General features: G+C 41.1%; 1 pseudogene; it reads right to left on the bottom strand.

Annotated features, from left to right (window-relative positions):
• Positions 1 to 6,205: 6,205 nt before the first annotated feature.
• Or2ak4f (olfactory receptor family 2 subfamily AK member 4F) lies at positions 6,206 to 7,120 on the bottom strand (annotated as a pseudogene).
• Positions 7,121 to 7,449: the final 329 nt, after the last annotated feature.

The raw sequence follows: 7,449 nt of genomic DNA, 5'->3' as shown, positions 1-7,449 counted from the left end.
CTGTCTAGGAAATTGTCCATTTCCTGCAGATTTTCAAGTTTTGTTGAATATAGGCTTTTATAGCAAGATCTGATGATTTTTTTTAATTTTCTCTGAATCTGTAGTTATGTCTCCCTTTTCATTTCTGATTTTGTTAATTTGGACACACTCTCTGTGTCCTCTCGTTAGTCTGGCTAAGGGTTTATCTATCTTGTTGATTTTCTCAAAGAACCAACTTTTGGTTCTGTTGATTCTTTCTATGGTCCTTTTTATTTCGACTTGGTTGATTTCAGCTCTGAGTTTGATTATTTCCTGACTTCTACTCCTCCTGGGTGTATTTGCTTCTTTTTGTTCTAGAGCTTTTAGGTGTGCTGTCAAGGTGGTGACATATGTTCTTTCCTGTTTCTTTCTGCAGGCACTCAGCACTATCAGTTTTCCTCTTAGCACAGGTTTTATTGTGTCCCATAAGTTTGGGTATGTTGTACCATCATTTTCATTAAATTCTAAAAAGTCTTTAGTTTCTTTCTGTATTTCTTCCTTGACCAGGTTATCATTGAGTAGAGCATTGTTCCATTTCCACGTATGTGTGGGCATTCTTCCCTTATTGTTATTGAAGTCCAGCTTTAGGCCGTGGTGGACTGATAGCAGGCATGTGATTATTTCTATCTTTATGTACCTGTTGAGGCCCGTTTTTTGACCAATTATATGGTCAATTTTGGAGAAAGTACCATGAGGAGCTGAGAAGAAGGTATATCCTTTTGCTTTAGGATAGAATGTTCTATAAATATCTGTTAAGCTATTTGGCTCATGACTTCTCTTAGTCTGTCCACGTCTCTGTTTAATTTCTGTTTCCATGATCTGTCCATTGATGAGAGTGAGGTGTTGAAATCTCCTACTATTATTGTGTGAGGTGCAATGTGTGTTTTGAGCTTTAGTAAGGTTTCTTTTACGTATGTAGGTGCCCTTGTATTTGGGGCATAGATATTTAGGATTGAGAGTTCATCTTGGTGGATTTTTCCTTTGATGAATATGAAGTGTCCTTCCTATTCTTTTTTGATGAATTTTAGTTGAAAATTGATTTTATTTGATATTAGAATGGCTACTCCAGCTTGTTTCTTCTGACCATTTGCTTGGAAAGTTGTTTTCCAGCCTTTCACTCTGAGGTAGTGTCTGTCTTTGTCTCTGAGGTGTGTTTCCTGTAGGCAGCAGAATGCAGGGTCCTCGTTGCGTATCCAGTTTGTTAATCTATGTCTTTTTATTGGGGAGTTGAGGCCATTGATGTTGAGAGATATTGAGCAATAGTGATTATTGCTTCCTGTTATATTCATATTTGGATGTGAGGTTATGTTTGTGTGCTTTTCTTCTCTTTGTTTTGTTGCCTAGACGATTAGTTTCTTGCTTCTTCTAGGGTATAGCTTGCCTCCGTATGTTGGGCTTTACCATTTATTATCCTTTGTAGTGCTGGATTTGTAGAACGATATTGTGTAAATTTGGTTTTGTCATGGAATATCTTGGTTTCTCCATCTATCTTAATTGAGAGTTTTGCAGGATACAATAACCTGGGCTGGCATTTGTGTTCTCTTAGGGTTTGTATGACATCTGTCCAGGATCTTCTGGCCTTCATAGTTTCTGGCGAAAAGTCTGGTGTGATTCTGATAGGTCTGCCTTTATATGTTACTTGACCTTTTCCCCTATTGCTTTTAATATTCTTTCTTTATTTTGTGCGTTTGGTGTTTTGACTATTATGTGATGGGAGGAGTTTCTTTTCTGCTCCAATCTATCTGGAGTTCTGTAGGCTTCTTGTATGCTTATGGGTATCTCTTATTTTAGGTTAGGGAAGTTTTCTTCTATGATTTTGTTGAAGATATTTACTGGTCCTTTGAGCTGGGAGTCTTCACTCTCTTCTATACCTATTATCCTTAGGTTTGATCTTCTCATTGAGTCCTGGATTTCCTGTATGTTTTGGACCAGTAGTTTTTTCCGCTTTACATTATCTTTGACAGTTGAGTAGATGATTTCTATGGAATCTTCTGCTACTGAGGTTCTCTCTTCCATCTCTTGTATTCTGTTGGTGAAGCTCCTATCTACAGCTCCTTGTCTCTTCTTTTGGTTTTCTATATCCAGGGTTGTTTCCATGTGTTCTTTCTTTATTGCTTCTATTTCCATTTTTAATTCCTTCAACTGTTTGATTGTGTTTTCCTGGAATTCTTTCAGGGATTTTTGTGACTCCTCTCTATTGGCTTCTACTTGTTTATTTATGTTTTCCTGGAATTCCTTTAGGGATTTTTGCCATTCCTCTCTGTAGGCTTCTACTTGTTCTTTAAGGGAGTTCCTCATGTCTTTCTTGAAGTCCTCCAGCATCATGATCAAATATGATTTTGAAACTAGATCTTGCTTTTCTGGCGTGTTTGGATATTCCGTGTTTGCTTTGGTGGGAGAATTGGGCTCTGATGATGCCATGTAGTCTTGGTTTCTGTTGCTTGGGTTCCTGTGCTTGCCACTCGCCATCAGATTATCACTAGTGTTACTTTGTTCTGCTATTTCTGACATTGACTAGACTGTCCTATAAGCCTGTGTTTCAGGAGTGCTGTAGACCTGTTTTCCTGTTTCCTTTCAGCCAGTTATGGGGACAGAGTTTTCTGCTTTCGGGTGTGTAGTTTTTCCTATCTACAGGTCTTCAGCTGTTCCTGTGGGCCTGTGCCTTGAGTTCACCAGGCAGGTCGCTTGCAGCAGAAAAGTTGGTCTTACCTGTGGTCCCGAGGCTCAAGTTTGCTCATGGGGTGTTGCTTATGAGCTCTCTGCGGCCACAGCAACCAGGATGGTCTGCGCTGCCCTTTCTGGGAGCTTCCGTGCACCAGGGTTCCAGATGGTGTTTGGTGTTTTCTCCTGGAATCAGTAATGTGTGCAGAGTGCAGTATCTTCTGGTTTCCCAGGCGTGTCTGCCTCTCTGAAGGTTTAGCTCTCCCTCCCATGGGATTTGGATGCAGAGAACTGTTTATCCGGTCGGTCCCTTCAGGTTCCGGCGGTGTCTCAGATGCAGCGGACCTGCTGCTCCTGGGCCCTCCTCTACAGGAACCCAGAGGCCGTATATAGTTTCCTCTTGGGCCAGGGATGTGGGCAGGGGTGGGCAGTGTTGGTGGTCTCTTCCGCTCTGCAGTCTCAGGAGTGCCCACCTGACCAGGCAGTGAGGGCTCTCTCCCACGGGGTTTGGGAGCAGAGAGCCTATATGTGGATTTTTAAAGCACAATGGTTCTTTCTTTTTGTCTAAGTGTTCATATCTTGGGACACAGAGGTGACATTATTGAGGACATTTAGCAACCTCAGTCTTTCAGTTTAGAGTGAGTTCATGGATTACATTAATGGCAAGAAAATTAAACAGCAAAAGCAAGCCATTCATGGAGGATGCAATTCTTCTTTTTTTTACTTTAATTTTATCTGCATTGGTGTGATGGTGCAAATTCCTTTCAAATAAAGTTACCGGCAGTTTTGAGCTGTGATTTTGTGTTGGAAATTGAACCCAGATCCTTTGGAAGAATGGATTGTGCTCTTAACCACTGAGCCTTCTCTCTAGTGACAGATGACAGACATGGTGTTTTGTTACAGAACTATAAACCTAAGACAGTTTAGGGAGGTATCCTGTGCCTGACACTTAGATTTCTGTTAAATAATCCATGCCTTTTGCAAGCATGTTTTTTCTCCACTGTAGTGTATCTCTGGCTATGTTCCCTTTCACTTCAGAATTGTACTGCTTTTTACTGTACTTTCCTTTACTGCCCTAAACTGATTCCACACTTACTGTTTTCAATAGCCTCTTTTTATCATTATTGTTACAGATGTGTATGTATTCATATCCAGTGTATAAAATAAATATATATATAATTACATACACTATTGTGTGCATACACAACTTGTGAAATAAATTCTTTTTCCAATTTATTTATTCATTTTGCATCCAGAATTTTGCTTCCCTTCACAAAGCCATCCAACTTTCCCTTCCTCTTCTCCTCTGAGAGTGTTGAGGTACTCAGGTTATCTGCCCACTGTGGTATGCAACCTCTGTGCAGGGCTAGGTGATTCTTCTCCCAGTGAGGCAAAAAAGGGAGCCAAGCTAGGGAAATGGGATACCACAGATAGACAACAGATGCAATTCATTTTTATTAGTGCCAGAACAGGTGTTTCTATGTGTCATTAAATTATCACTCTAATTATTGACAACAATTACAGAGAAGCAAGAAGGCATCTCTAAAATATTCCAGAACATTTTTTATTATTTTATTTATGTATAAGTGTGGGTATAGATGTGGATATGCATATTAGTGTTTGGAGCCCAGAAACGTCAGATACTCTGGAGTTGGAGCTTCAGACAATCGTGAGCTACCTTACAAGGGTGCTAGGATTTGAACTCAAGTCCTCTGGAAGAGCAGCAGTGCTAGTAATGGCATGCCACCACTCTTGGCTCACAACATATATATTTTAATACTGAGAATTAAAATACTGAGAATTTTATGCACCAGTTCTTAGTTGCATAGAAGATTTCATTTCTTGTTTCTTTGACTACATGACAATGATTGATTATTTTGAGAATGCAGGGGCCCTAGAAAGCTGGATCAACAGTTAAGAGCATGGACTGCTCCTCCCCAGGACCTGTGTTTGAGTTCCAGCACCCACATATTTGCTCAAAAGCATCTGTGACTTGAAATTGCAAGAAAACCAAATGCTAGTGATTGTTCTTTAAAAATCTGTGCCTGCTGGCTCAGAACTTTTATTGCAATACTTAGGAGGCAGAGGCAAGGGAGATTCAGTGAGTTTGAGGCCATTGTGTTCCACATAGGGAGCTCCAGGACAACCGAGACTACATAGAACCGCTACATAGCTACATACATACATACATACATACATACATACATACATACATACATAAACACATACATATAATCTTGATCGTAAAAATGTATTACAAAATTTCTTGAAACACCATTGCTCTCAGAATTTATTGTATATTGGCCATGGACAAAATAGAGACATTGTCTATGGATTTCTAAAACAGAAGCATTCTGGCTCTGTTTCTCTAAATGTCCTTATCATAAAAGTTATCATGGGTCATCAACATAAATTGAAACAGGAAAGACCAATATAAATGTGTTCATGTAAAGACACAGAGTGCATACTGACAGACTGATGCATTGACAATGTTTATTATAAGGTCATTAGTGAATTTTGGGGAATGGTATTATGAAAGGGAGTTAGGAAGACAGTTTTAAACATCGTAGAAGAGCTTGGATATCTTTTTATTGGATATTTTATGTGTTTATATTTCAAATGTTGTCCCCTCTCCTCTCTTCCCCTCCAGAACCCACCAACTATTCCTGAACCCCCTCTGTCTATTAGGGTGCTCTCTGCCCACACACCCACTCCCAACCCTGGCATTTTCCTACACTGGGATATCAAGCCTTAACAATACCAAGGGCCTCTTTTCCTTATGATGCCAGACAATGTAGTCCTGTGATATATTGTGAGTGGAGTCATGGGTTCCTCCATTTGTACCTTTTAGCTGGTGGTCAGGTTGCTCGGTACTCAGAGGGATATGGTGGGTTGATATTGTTGTTCTTCCTATGGGGTTCCAAACCCTTTAAGAGCTTGGAAATCTTTTTTCAGGTGGTAATAGTCACATAAGCATCAAAGCAAGCATTATGTTGGCTCCCTCTCCTGTTTCAGAAATGTCCTTAAAATATGTCACATTTTAAAAAGAGAAATACATGCATAATTAACTGTTTTGTTTACAATGGTAAACCAATGAAATAGTTGTATTTATGTAAAATAATTATACAGATACACCTGTACACATAAACTGCAGAAAGAGCTTCCAGAGCAAGAGGGAGGCAAGTGTAGACCAGGCACTTGTATTGATTCCCACAGGCTGAGAATCATGGTGCCTGTCATCAGGGCAGAAGGCTCTGTGGGAAGCCAACCCATCCTGACAGGGAGCCAGAGATGCCAGGTCCAGGGACAAAGCCCTTCCATCTCCTGAGGAGCCAACATTCAGATTCAAACCATCAACTCAGTGTGACACTGTGTGTGCAAAGGTTCATGCTCTTGTTCAGTCAGTGAGACAAGTTGATGGTCTTCCACCAAAAGATCAGTGCCAAAATAATCCCAGAGAGTGTAAAGACCAGCATATAGATCAGTACACAAGGCAACCCAAAATCCCACGTCATTATCCATCATCCTACTTGTCATGGGGAGCCCCCATGACCTCCTTGTTCCTCAGGCTTTAGATGAATGGGTTCAGAACAGGGGTGGCAATTGAATAGATCACAGCCACCACGTTGTCCCTCCCAGGAGAATGCAAAGTGTGTGGTTGGGTGTAGGTGCAGAGACCAGTGATATAAAACAGGCTGGCCACGGTCAAGTGTGAGGAGCAGGTGGACACTGCTATACTCTGTCCTTTCCCTGAACCCATTTGGAATACAACAACCAACACCCGAGCATAGGAAGCTAGGATGGCCAGGAAGGGTAACAACAGAATGACAAGGCCACTCAGGAGGACTGTATGCTCATATTGGGATGTGTCTTCACACACCAGTGGCAGAAGAGATGGAATCTCACAGAAAAAGTGGTTAACAATCCTAGATCCACAGAATGGAAGTTGAAATAAATAGATTATGTGCATTAATGCAGTGATGGAGCTGCTGCTCCAGGCACTGGTGATAATAGAGCAGCAGATCTTCCTGCTCATGAGCACAGGGTAGTGCAAGGGCTGGCAGATGACTATATACCTGTCATAGGACATGAAACCCAGCAGGAGGGCTTCAGACCCACCCAGGGTCAGAAACACAAAGGTTTGGATGGCACATCCCAGAAAGGAAATGGTCTTGGTGTCTGACAGGAAGTTAGCTGCCATTTTGGGCACAGTGGTGGAGATGTATATCATGTCGATGATGGAGAGCTGGCTGAGGAGGAAGTACATGGGGGTGTGGAGTATTCGGTCCAGCCTGATGAGGTGGACCAGTGTGATGTTTCCTATGAGAGCCACTGCAAAGAGGAGGGTGATGACTGTGAAGAGGAAAATATCCATGTGTCCATACTGGAAAAGACCAACCAAGGTGAAGTCTGTCCCACAGCTGTGGTTTCCTATCTCCATGACTTAGATGAAAGCAGCAAAGCAGGTATAACCTGGAAATGTCATGGTCTGGGGTGGACTGTCCTTGAGGAGGAAAATGACATTTATTACATGGGATAGAGTTCTGGACTATCTCAAAGACACTCTCTCATATCCTGTGTTTTATGCTTTTATCTTTTGTAAAAACGTAAAAGAGCAGAGTTGACCCAATACACTATAATTTTTTAATGATTCTTTATGTTACCTCTCAATTTTAATCATAAAGAGGAATTAGGGGTCTTGTTTTATCTGCATAGATGTTTGCAGTCCTTGGGAGTTTAACTTATTCCTGTAAAAATAATATGGAAAAA

The sequence above is a fragment of the Rattus norvegicus genome, chromosome 10 (genome assembly GCF_021556685.1).
Source record: "Rattus norvegicus strain SHRSP/BbbUtx chromosome 10, alternate assembly SHRSP_T2T, whole genome shotgun sequence".
NCBI classification, from domain to species: domain Eukaryota; kingdom Metazoa; phylum Chordata; class Mammalia; order Rodentia; family Muridae; genus Rattus; species Rattus norvegicus.
This window is presented reverse-complemented; position numbering and strand designations above follow the sequence as displayed.